This window comes from Aulonocara sp. 'chitande type north' Nkhata Bay, linkage group LG14 (assembly GCF_057382095.1).
Source record: "Aulonocara sp. 'chitande type north' Nkhata Bay isolate Kocher_YH1m ecotype deep benthic linkage group LG14, A_spYH_male_GT1.1, whole genome shotgun sequence".
Taxonomy (NCBI): Eukaryota; Metazoa; Chordata; class Actinopteri; order Cichliformes; family Cichlidae; genus Aulonocara; species Aulonocara sp. 'chitande type north' Nkhata Bay.
The window spans coordinates 21,859,878-21,878,666 of NC_141357.1; the positions used below are offsets into that span (position 1 = coordinate 21,859,878).

An 18,789-nucleotide genomic window follows, 5' to 3' on the forward strand; every position below is an offset into this window, starting at 1 on the left:
ACTGTGTCAAGTTCGCGTCTCTGTGTGATACTTCCTGTTTTACTTTGATGGTCCGTGTCTCATGTGAATGCGTCCTGCTTTGCTTGTCTCGTCAGTCCTGATTTCTCCCAGCTGTGCCCTCCTTCTGTGTCTCATTCCCCTCGTTACTTCCCAGTGTATTTAAACCCTGTGTTTCTCTGAGTCAGTGTCGCGTCGTCCCTCATGCTGTGTGGATCTCCCTGTGTGTCTCTCTGTGAGTTTTCCAAGTTCCCAGTTTAGATTAGTTTGTATGTTTTTTCCCTGCCAGCAAATAAAGCTGAGTTTTGAGTTCACCTCCCTGAGTCTGAGTCCTGCACTTTGGGTCCAACTCCTGCCTGCCGCACAGCGATTCATGACAACATGCAGATGAACAGAATCAATTTTTGGGGCTTTTCTTTACCTGGATGGCTGAGCATGCATCAAGACACTACTCAAATAATCAAAATATCTCCAAACTACTGAATACCTCTGAGCCCTCTTTTCAGCAGTGTCCTTATAAGCCCTGGGTTACATCCGTTGGGGTGTCATGTTCAGTAATGCTGACTGTTACATGTAACATTACATTAAATAGAACATGCAAATAATAGTTACATTTCAGAATTAACATGCGATATTTAGCACAATACATTGCTAATGTGCCTCGCAACTCTCTCACTTTCAGTCACAGTTAAGGCACACATTGTGCCCCTTTCTGATGTTATTCGTATACAATCGACTCAAAAATTACATTTTCCTCCCTCAGTTCATTATTGCTTCGTTCTCCAAGCTGAGCAATTCAAGATCCAGGGGAGACTCAGGCATAGCTGCAATAATGTGACAACATGACTTCAGATTTAGGTATGACCAAGGAATTGTGCTGTCACAACTATTATGATGAAAAAATGAACAGGGTGTTCATTCAAACATGAAGCTGAGATGTTCAGATGCCTTCAGATAAATGGAAAGTAGTGCACGTCTGAAAGGGGCTTTAAACTTAATCCCATCACAGCTGACACATACCCAGTCTGACAGTCAAAGTTGGAGCCTGCTTTTGTGTAGACCCTGTCCTTGTGCTATGTTAGGGTCAGTAAAGTTAATTTATTTGCTAATTCAATTCCAACAAATCCACCAGTGCAGCTATAACCCAAAGGCTAAAAGTTGTGGATTCAAGCAAACTAGTGTTTAAGACTGAAAAGCACACCTCAAGGTATTTTTACTTCTATTTACTGACAACCCAACTCGGTAAGTAGCAAAATTTTCTTCCAAATCACATCCGCCGATGAACTCCATTTAGCAAGCAACTTTACCTTTGGCTAACATTTTAATAATGGACATGCTTTCATTGTTGAATCATGCTTTGAATGAGCTCTTATATTCATTTCTAACTTAACTTGGTTTGAGTTAAAATTGTCTGGTTGGTGTCATTTGCATGATTGAGAGGAGCTCAGTCATGCCAATGACACCACACCGTGCTCATCTTAAACACAAATCCCTGGCAGTTTAAGCCATCCGTGAAATTAGAGGTTAATCATGGATGATTACCTCAAAAAAAAGTGTTGCAAGATTTGTTCAGTCCACTTGTATGTCCTTTATTGGTTCCCAACTTTAATGTGTTATTGATTTGTAGTAGTGAAAATCTAACTTCCCTTGTAGCATAATAATGAGGATGAGGCTAACACAAGAAAGCCATTTATCTGGCTCAGCATGGCACAAAGAGAAATTATGCATCTCTCCTTCTTTATGAGTGTCTCAGGCCATTTCTGAACCCGTTATAGACGTGCTCTTGGAAATCCATCCTGAACTAAAGTGACCTAAAGAGCTTTGTGACACTGTGTTAATAAATGACTGCATACTGCCCAGGTCAATGCAACAGCTTTAGTTTACCTTGAAAGAAAATGATCAATATGCCATCTAATTTGTACACTGCATGCCACTGAGTAGTACATGAGGACTTAAGAGTGAAAATAAAAGAAGACTGCCCTTCTAACCTCAATCTAAGTAAGTTCTTTTTTTTCTTTAAGAATTAAGTTATCTGTTTTAGGTTTCATCTCTCTTCTAACTCAGATGTTCCATGCTATAAGAAAAGAAAGTGCTCTCTCTGTTAATTCAAAGGGTCCTTACCAGGTCTTAAAATTACATAAATACAACCTCAGACTAACAATATGAAACTGTGTGTGAAAAATTAAAGTGTGTGAAAAGTACAACCTATGATTTAGTCGCTCGTAAAACCACTTTCTGCAACAGTAACTCAGAGTTATTATTTATTTATTTTTTTTTGTATGACTTTTTTTATAAAGTTCATTAAGCTTTTGGGGTATTTGTTTATGCACAGCTTAAATCAGGTATGTATCATAAGGCCCATATCTGAGGAGCTAAGAGTCCGGCTTGTAGTACTGGGGTGTAGTAATTCAATAATGTAGTTGGTGCCCCAACCCAAGAAGGCAGTAAAAGTGAAAAACAAAATTTTAAAATGACATCTAAGCTTGACATTTAGCCAGTGCAAAAGCGTTATGTGATAACGTGTGATGATTTATGGGAGCTAGAAGCCTTGCAGTAGCCTTTTGGACAGATTGGAAGTGATTAATAGATACTTTGATCAGACATGAAAAGAGTTTGATACAATAATCGAAAATGTGAAGAGATGAAAGTATGTAGCATCTCCAATTCATGTTTTGGGTTTAGCAGTATTTATCAGAGGTGTGGACTCGAGTCACATGACTTGGACTCGAGTCAGACTCGAGTCATTAATTTTATGACTTTAGACTTGACTTGAAAAAATGTTCTAAGACTTGTGACTTGACTTGGACTTTTACACCAATGACCTGGGACTTGAATTGGACTTGAACCGGTTTACTTGAAAAGACTTGATATTTCACCCCAAATATAAAACTTAACATGCATATTATATAGAGATTGAAAATGTGATGTCATTCAGGGGTAAAACCGCAAAGGATTCTGGGAACTCGTGGCAAGAGGTACTAGCGCACGCAGGCTTTCAATTGAAATCAGTCACACAGCGATAAAAAGAAACACAAAAATGTCAAGAAGCTGTTGTATTATTAACTGCAATAGCCGGTCGCATGACAGCCACGGGAAGCCGACGGGTAAAGAGATCGGTTGTTATCGGATTACGACGTTGAAGAGAAATTGTTCGAGCCATGTTTCCGAAGTAACAAAGACGCGACGGATGGCCTGGATTTCAGCCATTCAAAGATCAAATATAACGTCCCAGAACCCTCCAGCTCACAGGTTAGTCTGCTCCAAGCATTTACACGAAGGTCAGTGTTTTTTAGTAGTTAATACGTCATTTTCATAACATAATTGGTGATATAGGTTACAAGCAAGTCTGGCGCTGAACAGAAATTGTCGCGCTATGCTCCTTTATTTATTGTGTTTATTGTGCATAAATAGTGAATTGTCCTGACACAATATTGCGTTTCGCCTCTGTTATTATGGTACATTGACAAAAACATATACTTTTATTCACAGGATAAAACAGGTTTTTGTATCACTAATTGCCCAGTACGATTACAGCATACAGTATTATTGTCACTGCTACATTTCTGTCACAGGCTGGGTCTCCGACCCAGCACTCTGAGTTTTCTTTGTATTTTTTGATATGTTATTAGTTTGTGTTATTTCCTATTTGCCTTTAGTTTAGGCAGTTATTGTTCCTGGGTTTTCTATGTTTTGGGGTTTTCTATTTATTTCATCACGTATTAGGTCTGTTAAGTTGTGTTGTCATTGGTCTTAGTACCTTTAGTGTTTTGTTTCTTAGTGTTTTGCCAGCTCAGTGTTTTGTTTCTTAGTGTTTTGCCTGTTTGCTTTGGTCTCTTGGTTCATTTCCTGCCGTCATCGCAATAAAGGTTCACTTTTCTGTTAATCATTACTATTCCTCGTCATCATCTGCTTTTGGGTCCTGTTTCCGCACACATCGGCGCACCCCGCCGTGACAATTTCTGTGATGGGTACCAGAAATTATTTCCACTACTAATTAATTACCGTTGAGCTCAAAGGTCCTATTAATAAACGGTTAACGAATGTGTATTTATGACGACGATTTGTGAGACTGGTAAACTTATGATAGGTACGATGGTCTTTCGTTCTACACGGTGCGTTTCAAGGTCCTGCACCCATCCGTCGGTAAACTGTACCTGGGCTTGTTGCAGTGACCTGAAGTTACTAAACTTCATGAGTGTGTGCACTCACTCCAAGAACCGTATAATTATAAATATGCATATAAATATGCTAAGATGAGATAGCTGACTTCATCTAACTAGCAAATGTTGTCCAGGCTACGTTGGTGATACAGTTTTTTTTAATATGTATGATATTTTTGTCATGCGATTTTAAAGCTGGTCCTACAACCGCATCCAAGAATAACATGCAGCTTATCTCAGAACTGTCGGTGAAAATTATTCTTGGAGCTAGGTTTAATTGAGCTGCATTTTATAGAGGTGCAATTTCACAATTTGTGTATATTTTCTAAGTTCACTATTTTGTCATGTGTTGAGAAAAACACAGATTTTAAAATTACATGGTCTAATATTTACATTTAGCATATAACTGCAACATGCTTTTTTTCGGGGGTTTTTAAAGACTCGAAAGGACTTGAAATTCAAAGTTTAAGACTTGTGACTTGACTCGGACTTGCCTGACATTACTTGAGACTTCACTTGAGACTTGAGGATAAAGACTTGAGACTTACTTGAGACTTGCAAAACAATGACTTGGTCCCACCTCTGGTATTTATTAGATCAAACAAAAACAACAGTGGGTTAAAATCTTGATGTGAGAATCAAATCTCATAAAAATGATCAAAAATGACCCCAAGGTTCTGCACATTACCATCTATAGTGGAAGAAAAAGACTGCAATCTCAGTCTGACTTGGGTAGTGATGCTGTCTTTGTCTGTTTTGAGCTGCAAAAAGTTATTTGCAGTCTAATCGTTGATTGCATTTAGAATAGGTAATTTATTCAGTTCATGAGGCTTTAAAAGAAAGGTATGGTTGAATGTCCTCATCATGCAAATGATGAGAAGTTATGTTAAAGCTACTGATAACATGACCTGATGGGAGAATATATAATGAAAAAAGAGATCCTTGTGGGACACCACATCACAAGACAGACAAATCAGATTTTTTTTTTTAAAAAAAGGTTGGAAAGGTTCAAAGTAAGCTAATCCAGACCTGGCCCGGAAATCCTGTGAATTAAAATCTGATGGTTGACGGTAGCAGAGGCTTAGCTTGGGGCCAGTAAAACAAGGACTGAGCAGTCACCGTTATCTGCAGGCAACATTAGGTCATTCGAGACTTTAAGGAAGACTTAAAGTGTAATGTATCTCACTGAAATTTATCAAGAACATTATGCTTCTGCAAAACTTTCCTGAGTTGTGCTCCAACAACTTTTAGAATAGTTTAGAGATAAAAGAAGGCTTTGAGTTGGGCCTTTAGTATATCAGGAAGGGTCTGGATGAACTTTTTTCAATGCCATGTTTAAAGCTGAGGAGGCAGCTTTAAGAGACCATGGACAGTTTATTAACTGAAAACCTTAACAGATAAATATAAAATTAAATCTGATAATAAAAGTTGATAAAAGCTGAAACAAAACCCTCACTGAGAGGTTCATTTGACTTCTCTTACCCCAACACCGGCAGTTCTGCTAAGCTGTCACCCTAAGGTCATTTTTATTTGATTTATCAACCCAGAGCTTTTCAATACACCAAGCATTCAAATAAATGGGGCTGTCACGGCAGCAACCACAAACACGGACAGCTGTACTGGCAGTAGATTTAAATATTTTTACAAAGATAAAGTTGGAAAATTGGAAAAAAACATATGAAGAGGTGGATTACATAATATATACCACACCACGGCTGTTTCAGCCAAAGTAATGATGCGTGAATATCTGCGATGGGAACAGCTCCATATTAATGTATGTGCACGGGAATCACGGTTTGGTCAGCATCACTAGAAAAGTAGAAATTTAGTCTGTAAAGAAAAGCAAAAAAGTCCTGACTGTGTCTGTTATTAGACATATTCATTCCTGTGTCTTTATAATGGGGCAGTGATAACAATGAGTTACATAAATAAAGTGTTTTTCATGGCGATAATTTTAGCATTTTGTCTTTCAACTACAGCAAATAATAACTACAAAAACATCATTTACACCTGTAAGTACATTTTACATGAGAAGTATTTGCATTTTTGAAAGCTTATTTATAGGAAAATAAACTATTAATTATAGCCAACACTAAAAAAGCAAGATGTAAAACTGCTCCTGAGAATGCTCTCGCCAAAGCTTATCAAGGGAAAGACAACTTTTGACAGTCTCTAAAAACGATTTATCATCTTGTTCTATTCTTCCATGAACAGTGACAGTATTTTTCAGAGAAACGATTGCTCGGTGAACAGTGATACTCTCTTATCTCAAACCTAGCCTGCAGAAGGTTAGGTTTGCAGCAGTTACCATGGCACCCCATTAAAAAGTAAAGCACCTTTATGACACTCAAAACCTGGGCTTAAATTTAAGGCTTAAATTCTGCTTTGTAGTGTAGTGTAGGGACTCACCTACTATATACACAGCCTTTATACTATCCTCCAATGACTCCCATTAAGGTTTTATAAAAAGACTAAAAGCTTCCTGATGTAAAAGGTTATTTTAAAAATTCCTCGTAGGTGCTCGTTGACACTAGGATGCCTCAACCTAGACAGAGACCAATTGTTATGTTTAATGAGAATGCACACACAAACTGAATGCAAATAAATGGTGAGCTTTAATTAGCACGGCTTGTACTTAAACACAACTTGAGCAAAACCTGAGAATGCAGGAAAATAAAAGGCTATATATACAAAGCATTGATTGGGAGCTAATGGGGAACAGGTGGACACCATGACGCCGACTTTTCTTTTTGTTGTTGCTTAGAAAGAAAGTGTCAAAAAACACACACACAAGGAAAGTAGACTGAGAAAATAAGAAGTAATAACTACCAGTATATATAAAAAGAAGTGACAATAAAACTACTATTAAAACTAATAAAGACAAATAACTAATATAAAGAGAGAGTAAATTAGAGCATCTATTTATAATAATCAAAATGATAGTGAGCACGTATTTCGTATTGACAATCAGTAACTAGTGCTCTGACTGAGAGTACAATAACCAGGCAGCCAATATTTGCAGTTTGTACTTGAGCCAACTCACTGAATTAACATTTATTAAATGGCTGCAACTGACTGGGTTTGCCACCCACAGTTGTCATAGCCTATGAAATCAACGCTTGCAGAGTAATTCTTTCACTTCATTTAACTTAGGCAATGAAGTTGACAGTTATAGCTTTGAATTCCTGCGACTTCCTAGTTAGGAAACACACTCTTTGATCTAAACTTTGATTTAGAACTAGCTTGCTATGGATGTAAAAACTGTGGCAGTACTTCATATATATACACACACATATAAATGAGCTGTATCCATTCAGGTTTTCTCCTTCCTATTCACAACAGGTAGATCTCGATTCTTGAAAGCGTTTTATCTGTGGCCGCCTGCTTTGCACATATTCTGCATCTCATTCATCACTGTCTAAACAGTTGACAAGCAGCGCAGTTGATATGGATCATCACAGACAGACAGATACACTGCTCTCAAAGTCACACTGTGCTCACAGATGGGCAAACTGTTGTAAGAAAACTGATTAAATAGAAAAGGTTAAGTGAAGTGCATGCACAGATACATACACGAAATGGCACTTTTTAGTGCATTGCTGCAGCTGGGCCACAAAGACACGAGTAGAACAGAAATGTTCTGCAAAAAAACCCCTAAATTTCTGTGCAGCCTGTTCAGCTTTTATCCCTAATGATTATGTTTTTAGAGTAGGTCTCTCATGTTCAGCGTTTCCTGCTGTTACATTGTGAAAACGCTGAGGAGAATCTGAAGGAGGATTTATCTTGCGTGTATTCTGAGGTTGTCAAACGCCTTGTGCATACACCCCATTGAGTACAACAGCATGCGAGTAAATGGCATGTCTTTGACTTTCACTAGTTGCTGCGTGAAGGCTTCAAAGGCTAAACGATGGATGTGTGGCAGCTGGTTAACCTTCACAACTTTGGAGAGTTGGGCTCCCCTGTCCAATCCATCAATTGATCGAGAACGCAACGAGACGATGAATCATACTTCACTTTTTCTTGTCAGCGCCTCGCAAATGGCCCTTGCAGATGTAATACCGTGTTTGCTCAGCCTAGTATTTATTCACAATATACTCAGAAATTTTTCTTTAGCACTTTTCCTTCTATAACTCTTTTTCTTTATTATATAGTTTCACTGTTTATTTATTCATTCGTCTGGCTTTATAGAAATCTTTCCAATAGATAGATTCAAGCAAACAGATCAACAGAAAGCATGGCTCGCGATTGACTTATTTGAAACCTAGGAATGTGTGCTAAAGGTTTAGCTTAGAAAATACACTCACTGGGTACACCTATAGGATGTAAATCCAGTGAAACAACCTAACCCCACTGATAGCATGTCTGTGGAGTGTGAGAGGAAGCTGGAGAACCCATGCAGATATAGAGAGAACATGCAAACACTTTATGGCCCCAGCCATTTGATCATATTTCTAACATTTAGCAACTTGAAACAATAAAAGTTTCTTTAAAAAAAGGCCAGTTCTGATTTCAAAGTAAGTAAAGTAAGCTAGTGGCGCTGGCAGAGAAAGCAAGCAAGTTTGCCAACAGCAAGTTTGTGTTTATATATCCATGCTAGCCACCAATTACAAGCATAATGCACAGACACAGGCTGCGATACAAATAGTACAACACCTTCTTTATTTACTGTGTAGACTCCACATTTGGAAAATGTGAAGAATCACTTACAGCAACGATAAACAAAAATTAAAATATTCAAAAAATAACCTTTGTGCATTTGTATTTTCTCGTTTATTCCGTCAAAGCCACAGGAAGCCACAGGAGGTGGACAAAAGAGTTTTATATTGTCTGTAATTTAAGTGTTTTGTGTTCTGCATCAATAAAAACTGGACCGTTTGGGTTAATAACAACTGTTATCCCTCTTCCGCCTCTTAAATGAATCGTGGGTCAAAGCCTGTCCTCCTGTGCTTGATGAGTGGTTCAGCTGTAACACAGCAGGAGGGCTGCTGGTGCTTTGCTATCAGACTTTCAGACGTCTGGGGCCGGCGTCTGTCCTGCTTTTGTTTTAGATTATCTGTTGTTGGGAGACTTTTATTGAACTTACAGTAAGCAATCGAGTTCTCATCGACTCAAATAACGTTTGTCTTTTGTCTCCCCTCGCTTGAAAGCTAGGGAAACACTAAGGTGTTTTTAAAATAGGGCTGAATGTATACCCACAGTATACATTGTTAGAAAATTTGCATAAAGAGATTACATCTAAAGGGCATAGTATAAAAATCAATGATTGCTGTCTTCACAGACACAAGAAAGGTGTCCAGACAGTTGTGTAGTATGAGTAAGAGAGGTGTTGTATTTTTAAGTATAGATGGAAATCTCCAATCATAGGATACTGTATGAACTAGGCTACTCACAAGCTGTTTCCTCCTAATTACTTTATGTCATCTATAATTACAATTCTCATTTCACTATAAAATCTCACTACACAGCAGTTAACAGCATGTTGTGAGCCATAATTAAAAGATTCATTGCTTTTTCCAGCGTGTTCACTTGGAAAGTCCATGAAATTGAGCTGAAGGCTCCACGCTTACAGAATGTGACTCAGTATGATGACCTTTGATCCCTGCAAAGGTGGCTGCAAATTGGGCTTTCCTCCGGCGCCCTGGCAGCAAAATTTGTCTATTATAGTTGTTTTTGTTCTAACTGTGACCTTGATTTTGTTTTGACAGAATATAAATCTGTTTGACTAAATCTTGACTTTCTATTATTACCTTAATTAAGTCTGTGCTGTCTGGTGGGAGCTTGGATGACAAAATAAAGACACGCTATTCATCTCAGAAATAATTGTCAGAAAGAGTGAGAAATAACCACCAGGTTTCATATTGTCAAGTGAATCTTAAGGCCTAAAGCTATGATTTTAGAAGTTACAAATTTGGAAAGCTGATTGTGTTGTACTTTTGTTGTTGTTCTTTGAAATTAGGTGACAAAGTTAAGATTAACCTCAAAACTTTCCAAAGTGCCTTAAGTAGTTAGATTTAGTAATTACAAGACAAAGTGTATATTGGCTTGGAGAGCTGTCTTTGTTCTGTAAGCTAACACACAGAGATCAATGACACCATCAATAATGTTCTCTCTTTATGTTGGCTTACTCACAGGCTAAACAAGAGTTTAATACTTCCATTATGGTGTATCGTGTAAGTAAATAACAACAAATCTATTTGGTTCCAAACCTCTGAATCTCTGACCAAACCTCACTAGTTTGAGCTGATGTGCTGTCCAGGGTATTCTGTCCCTTTTGACCAATGATCACTAGCTTAAAAAATATCAATCTGAAGAAATCTTTTTACACCACTTTCTGTAAATAAACCTTAAATCGATGTTTCTTCAGTAGAAGATCCTGTGTTAGTCACTTCAACAAACAATTATCACAGCTTCTGCTTTGTTTGAAGAAGAACATTAGACGGCAAAACTAAGCAAAATACATCTTGTCACACATAAAGAGAAAATGTCAGATTGAATGATCAAGTTCGGCAAAATGGGAATTTAACCTTGCTCTCAGCCCGAGTAAAGTTTAACTTAAAATGATGAGTGAGAGAAGCTAAATGAGGGAAGCTAGTCCAAAAAAAACTAGAAACTGGAAAAAGGCAGTGTACCGTACTAGAAGTAGTTGGTAAGTGACTTTTCTCCAACTTCAATAATTTTGTGGATCTATACTCAAAAGCACTGAGGTGAGTGCCTTGACTACTGCTCACTAGTATGGGTGGAAATTAGAAAAGTGGAGAGGAATACCTGAGTGCCATTAGAATGCTGTGTTTACCATGAGAAGGACATTGTTAATGTAACCTTGAGTGAGCAACTCCACCAGCCATATTAGCACAATGAATATGCTAAACATGACCCATGGCTCCAAAAATGAAAACAGGAAGCCTCCTCAGCTGGCAGACAATATTTAACCTTTTTTTTCTTTTGTTTTAAATACATATTTAATGCATACCAACTATGTGTGAGCATTCAGTCGTGTGTGTGTGTGTGTGAGCAAGCTGCAGTGAAGACTAAATGAAGTGAGGCAGATGCAGAGCACGACAGCGCTGTTCCTTCCTACTCGCAGGAAAAGAGACTTTGTTAAGGACTAATGATTGTCACTCTGTCCCCTCACTGAGAGGCAGAGAGTACCTGATGATAATTAACCTTCAACATAATCAGCTAAGACCTCAAAAGCACCATCAAACAAACCATGAGGGCTGGGTCATGTATAAAATTACAGTATGCAACACACCTGTAAACTAAATGAAAATGAATACCCAAACATCTGTGATACCCCTCACTTCACTGAACAACAGTTACTCATAGTTTTATGTTACACCATACCAGTACCAGATTTGCTTTCAGACCTGCCTCAAATCTTCATGGCACTGATTAAACAAGCTGTTGAAAACACTCCTCAGAGACTTTGCTCCATATTGACATGACAGCGTCACACGTTCCACCACATCCAAAAGGTGCTCTTGGGTTGAGATCTGTTGACTGTGGAGGCCATTTGAGTACAATGAACTCATTGTCACACTGAAGAAACCAGTTTAAGATGATTTGAGCTTTTTAACAAAGAGTATTATCCTGCTGCAAGCAACCATCATAAGAATGCCACACTGTGGTCGTGAAAGGACGGACATGGTCAAAAGATTACTTGGGTATTTAAACAATTCTCATTTGGTAGTAATGGGCCCAAAGTGTGCCAAGAAAATATCCCTCATAGGATGGATGGATCCTCGCTTTTATGTTGTTTTTAGCAAAATCTGACCTTACCATACGAATGTGTCAACAGACATTAAGACCCATCAGTTGGACAACCTTCTATTGTCTATCTAAGCTGACAGCTGTGGCACCCAATGTGGTCTTCTGCTGTTTAATACATCTGCTTCCAGCCTGAACATGTGTATTCAGAGATGCTTTTCTGCATACCTTGGTTGTAACTAGTGGTTATTTGAGTTAGTGTTGCCTTCCTATCAGCTCCAAGCAGTCTGGTCATTCGCCTCTGACCTCTGTGAACTGCAGCTGACTGAAAATTTTCTCTTTTTCCAGACCATCCTCTGGAAACCCTACAGATGATTGTGCAGGAAAATCCCAGAAGATCAGCATCTTTTGAAATACTCAGACTAACAACCATTCCCCATTGTGATGTTCAATTTGAACTTCAGCAGGTCATCTTGACCACGTCTATGTGCCTAAAAGCTTTGAATTGCCACCATGTGATTGGCTGATCAGATATTTGCATTAACAAGGAGATGAACTTGTGTATCTAACAAGAAGGACAGCAAACACAAGCATCCCAGCAGATTTAAACACTGTCCATATAAACACTGACTGACCACAGTGTGTGAAAGCAGAAATTCTTAAAAATTAAGAACATGGGTCACCAATTGACGATAATAAATTTTTTAGTAGATGCTGTACTTCCTTCCTCTGCCTGACCTCTCACCGACCCAATAACAATAATTCTCAGCAGAATTTGTATCCATTTGTGCCGACGTGTTCATCTGTTAGATTACAATGAACATTTCAATAAATAGCAGGCTCTTGTTTCTGCAAATGAGGTGTTCACCCTTCCCTCTACAGCACTGCTACCATAATAATCATTATTTGTTTTGCTAGTAATCGTGTACCCTTTAAAAAGCTGTAGCAAATGAAGGCCCTTGAATTACCATAGTCATAAATATTCATCACTACAAAATTCTTAATTTAGGAATTTCTAGAGTATTATCAGTGCTGCAGCTAACCGGGGCGGCTTTTCAGTAATTGGAGCCCGTGTTAGAGCATAAATTCACTTATCCTAGTCTAGAGGTCAGCGAATAACAGTCTGTGAGAAAAATGTGGCTCATGGCCCAGCTGTAAATGTTACATAAATTACAGGAGGTATGCATATAAAATGGATAATGTGAGAGCTATTAATAAGTGCATAACAAACAATAAGATATATCGACAGTAAAAAGTCAAAATTAAGGTCTGCAGTGTGTCTCCACCGCAACAAAAGACCAATGTAGACCCAAAATATACTGAAAAACTGCTGTAAACTGCCCCGCGGTGCGCTATAAAATCATTGGAACTGTTTTGTAACGCACCCCGCCGCAAACAAGCGAACTCCGGAGAACACAAACAAATAAATAGAAGCCAGCGAGAGGTAAAGTGAGCTGCACTCCACCCATCTCAGAAATGAAACCATAAAGCACAGCCATGAAATTTACAAACGCAAGCAGAGGAGTTGAATTTGACCAAATAAAATTGTGTAATTGACCAGCATGCACACCTTCTCCTGGTGCGACACAAAAACAGAACCATCGCGCCTTAACCCACGACACTAAAAATAGAAATCCACATCTGTGTGAGAATCCAAGTGGAATCCTCCCACCCACTTTCAAACATCTGTGACAGAGACTTTACCTGTGGGCCACTCCTGTGCAGCTGGTCTGGGACCTGGAAAAACCTGGTTTGTGGAGACCTGAAGCTGAATTGGGTTGGATATAACCAAACTGAATTCTTTTTTATTTTAATCTGTCACAGGTGGATAGTTAAGCTTAACAGTAAATGGAGACATTTAAATGAATTAAAGGCACCACTGAAGTCCTACCAAGCCAAGTCATAACAAAATTATACCCAACATATGCTTGCTTTTCATGCATATGAGGCTAAAGGAATACAGTTTGGCAGTGTTGGAAGATTAAAAGGAAGAGGTGAGGGTGAAATGTGAGAAGATTATCTCAAAATAAATTCCACTAGACCTGAAGCTGTTTCAGCTTGCTTTGTATGCATAAGAGGGCAGTTAAAAAAAAAAAAAAACAACAACAATTAATGAACATCAGTTGGTTGTTTTAATCCCTAAAAGCTTTTAGCATTGTTTTGGCAATAAAAAACAAACTGGATAAAATGAACAACCTTCCACAGTAGCATATAAATTATATATATGAAATTCACTGTAGTCAGAATATGTGCAGCTTTGCTGCTAAATTTAGCTAAATGCTTAGCGAGATGCTAATTGCGGCTAATATTAGCATTAGCCCAGGAGAATGCTTGCGGCTAATTTAGTCATTAGGGTTTAAAATGAAGTTCGAATAGGCAGTCATACACTCACTAGATTCACACTGAACTTTTAGTCTGCAGGTGATGAGGGGATACATCTCCAGTACAAAATAATTTCCCCCAAGGATCAATAAAGTATTCTGATTCTGATTCTGAAGGCTGAACATAATTTTCCTAAATTTAGCCTAATGGAGTAAGCTTTTCAAACAAAATGTGCATATCACCCACACTTTTAAGTGTTCAAATAATCTTGGTGAAAATGACACATACTCTGCTGAAAGCACCTGAACATGTCCTGCTTGATTTAATGATACAAACCCACAGCAAATTAGAGAAAATGCTATACCCCAAGCCTAGGAGTGGAACTTGCATGAAGTGTGAAGGTTTATAATCCAAGTACATTAATAAATGCTTATTTTAGCTGAAGATCAGTGTCTAAAGGTTTGTACATGTGTTTGACAGTCGTTATCTGTGCAATAAATCCTGAGCCACCTCTCATTACTTCTAATTATACATTTTTGTCATTTTTTAAAGCGGTCTTGAGCAGTAATTCCCCAACATTTCTGAATGTTTTTCAAAGTTTTTTCCTTTTTCAGTCCTTGCACCTGACCTTTTTTAGAGGAAATATCTGTCTCTTAAGCCACTTAACACTTAACTGTGAATAATTCAAGAACAAAAAAAGGCATCTCATCTGGAGCAGATGAATAGTGTCTAAAAGTCATGTCCATAAGAAAAAATCAGACCCGATACAGTCACTTAAGCTTCATCAGGTCTCAGTGGAAGGGTGGTTGTCAACAAGCCATTCTTAAGAAAGGGAAATGGAGAAAAAGCAGCAGTATGCCAAATTACACAACAACTAGACTACCGGTAAATGAGTGGCAACAGGTCTCATGGAGTGATGAATCCAAATTTGAAATTTTAAGTTCAAATTCTTGTCAATTGTTATATGACGGGGGTATGGAGAAAGGTAAAACAGTGACTGACTACAGCCACATGCAAATCGTGGCGAGTGCTACATTTCAAATTGGTGGAATTATGAACAAAGAAAAGTGCCATCAGATTTGAATCCACCGTGCAATACCATCTGGAAAGTGCCAGACTGTGACAAACTTTTTTCAGCATGACAATCCCAAACACACAGCTATGCAGTAAAAGCATACCTGGACAGAAAAACACACAGTGGATTCAGAGTTTTGTACAGTAAGTGATATACAGCAATCTGTGTGGAGTTTTCATGTTCTCCCTGTACTCCTGTGTGCTTCCTTCTACAGTCCAAAGATGTGCAAGAGTTAAGGTTGGTGATTCTAAATTGGCTGTAGAGGTGAATCTTTCTGTTTCTCCATGTGTCAGCCCTGTGACAGACTGGCAACCTGTCTAGGGTGGATGTATATGTATAATTTAGCTACCTGGCAGTACTGACCAGTTATTTGTATGACTGTCTGCCCCCAAACACTATATCGCTTGGAACAAAATCTGAATTATAACTTGCAGCACAATAAATAGTTCATATGTACCCAGTTTGTGATTACATATAAACCTTTCCAAGAGTATCAACAATCCCGGTTATGGGCTGTCAAACTAAAGTGTTCTTTTCAGGCATCAGCTGTAGCACTTGGCATCCAAATCCCGTGAACTTGAATTGCCAAGCTACAGATAAAATTATGAACGTGAAATTGATTCTGTTGCACAAATATCTGACTTATAACAAGAGGGAGAGCCAGCTAAGCAGTTTGTGGTTATGGATGAAGCATTTACTCATTCTGAGATCAACAAAAAAGTACTTGAGCTTGCAGAAATGCAAACATCAGCTGGCACAAACAGGTGGTTACCTTGTGCCTGCCAATCAAGTTCTCAGGAACTATTTTATTTTTGCAAAATGGCAAAAAAAAAAAAAAAAAAAAAAAGCTCAGCAGAAATTATATATTTTTAAAAGAAAATAAAGTACAATTTATCATAAATTACTTCTCAATGGGTTGCATTGATGCTGTGGAAGGCAAAGCCACATAACACAAGACCTGTGGAATTGAAAATAGACGCCTGTCTTTGTGACACGAAGAGACTGTGAAGTCTTTAATGGACAGAAGCAAAACAGCTCTTTTTTTTACCCTGTTTGTAACTGTGACCCGCCATTATCTCTGGTCACACCGAGCACACATTTCAATTAAGCACTGCATCACTGCACATCACATTAATTATAAGAGACTATAATAAGTCAGGGTTTTTTCTACCATCATGCTATAAATAACATAAAAAGTCTGAGGATGCTACGGGCAGAGCCAAACTCAGGCACCAAGCTGAACCACAAGGTGGAGCCAAAAATAAGTGCGTGTGTTTTTTTAGCCATCTCCTTCTGTGTATCTCATTTCATCTTCACGTTCATCCGTCCCTTCTTTATTCCCGTGTAATTAAAAATAAAACAATAACAAAAAAAACGAACGAGTACAAGTATATCACTCCAAGTCTGTAAAGAGCATAAATCAGCATCTAACTGGAGTAGAGCAGCCAGCCTATTGATCACACCCTTGGTGAATTTAACACTTGGTCTGAATCAGCCCACTTAAAGTGAATACTTTCTCCTGTCATTCGTCACGACTGAAACGTCTGCGACTTCTGCCTCGTATCCAGCAAATGATGTTTGATTGCTTATTGAGCCGCGCTCTCAAGTCACTGCTGCACAAGGACAGTTTCCATTCAGCCCAGCGTGCAACAATTAGGCTCCAGTTCACCGACGCAACTGGCTCATTAAAACCAGTAACATACAGACTCACAGGGTACAAATCGCCAGCTTAAGTATTTGGTATCAGACAGGTTAAACCCCCCGTTTAAGTAGTGACCACAGAATAGTCCGTGCCTTAACTTCTGATCTACAGATCCAGCAGCATTAAATGTTTAGTCATTCGTTGCCGCATCTTACAGCTTCTTGCTTCCCCCCCAACTGCCGTTAAACCCGTTAAGAATGGTTTCTGTTGCTGCATATATTGCTCTCTTCACATCTTAATAAGCAGTTTCCCTTACCTGTGCTGCGTCTTGTCTGCGTTTCCAATATTCTCCCTTACTTTTGCATTACGTCCGCTGCCCAGAAATACGTCAATTTGCAAGAAAAAGCGTAATTGAAGAGTAACTCAGTTTCCCTCTGTATAGTTCTCTGGATCTTGCTCCGCGTCTCCCTCCACCACGGAGACTCCCAGGGCAGATAAACGGGCAGATAAAATGCGTTACTGATAAGATCAAGAGCAGTCCAGTTTAAATCTGATCTTTGGATGACCAAATCATTTCCCGCTTTATAGGACAGTGGAAAAACAGCCACATCCCCGTTAGTTGGAAAATCCTTCCTCACTTTATCTCCCGGAGAAAAGCAGTGTCTTTTTCTTCCCCCCACACACACCAGCGAGCAGTTTTACTCTCCCTGCTCAGCCTTTAGAAAACCAGTTGCCTTAAAATCTGATAGGCCCGCTGAACTGCAAGGTTTATCTGTTGGGATTATTCTAACGGCACCGGTGATGCTGCGTATCCCGCATCCCACTTACGGGCTGCGGCTGAGGTAAGAGCGAGCGCGGAGGAAAAAGCCAGGGAACGATCGCGCTTTGTGCGGTGCTCCTCCAAACAAACGTACCTGTGAAACCCTCTCTGTAGAAAACACCTATTTTACATTGTGCTGTATGTCAGACGCACTCGTGTACAGTCGGCTGTATCCACTGCGGTCCGGTGGAAAGATGCAGGGCAGACTGATAGAGGTGCGGGCGAAGTCTCCCCTTCTTCTCATACGCGCTGCCGCGCACACGTTCACAGAGGGGGGATTTTTTTTGTGCTGTCCTCAGACGTGGAAAGGAAGATGCTCCTGACTCTTAATGTATTTATAGCAGTGTGTGTGTGTGTGTGTGGGGGGGGGGGACCTAGAATAACACAAACTACAGATGACAAAGAAAAGGTCATCTGACATTACAGGAACATATATAAAAGAGGGGAAAGTCTATATTATTCATGTTCTAGCTTTAATATAATCTTAAAACCGGACAGGATTAATAGGATTAAGAAAAAAGCCTCGGAGTGAAACTGATTATTTCTAGGATTATTTTTCTTACCTGCTCGCTGCTCTCATGGGTCATGCTGGAAGCACATTTTAACTCCTTTAACCCATCAATACGTTTTCCCAACCCTCCTGAGCAGGTGGAAATTGTTTTGAAAAGTTCCCACTGACTTTATACCCAATCCACAAACAACTCTACAGCTTTGACTTGCACTTTTGCATCTGTCAGCGTGTGTAAGTGCTTCTAATGGATGAACAATTTAGTCACACTGCTGCTTTGTCTTGCTCTCTGTCTAGACTGGTGGGTAAGAATGTTTTTCAAACATCTCCAGCACTCATCAAGACCCCACAGAGGCCACCAGTTCACTGTGGCGAGCTGTGTTTAAAAGGATGTCAGTCCTGTAACCCCTCCAGATGAATCACAGGGCCCCGGTGGCAGTAAATGTCTGTTTAAACACCAAACGCTTTAGTGCAAGGTGAAGGTTGATGTAATTGCTCATGGGAGCTGCGGAGGGACAGACGAGAATAATGTCTTGACATTTTAACCCCACCCTCATT

At 39.1% G+C, this 18,789-nt stretch overlaps 1 protein-coding gene across 1 annotated transcript in view; it reads right to left on the minus strand.

The window, feature by feature from the left end:
• The window catches only part of grik4 (glutamate receptor, ionotropic, kainate 4), a 362,254-nt gene extending 344,317 nt beyond the window's left edge, over window positions 1-17,937 (minus strand). The window contains exon 1 of the mRNA XM_086261523.1: window positions 17,220-17,937. The gene's annotated coding sequence lies outside the window, so the exon portion shown is untranslated. The remainder of the gene's footprint in view (window positions 1-17,219) is intronic.
• Between the last annotated feature and the right edge of the window lie 852 nt (window positions 17,938-18,789).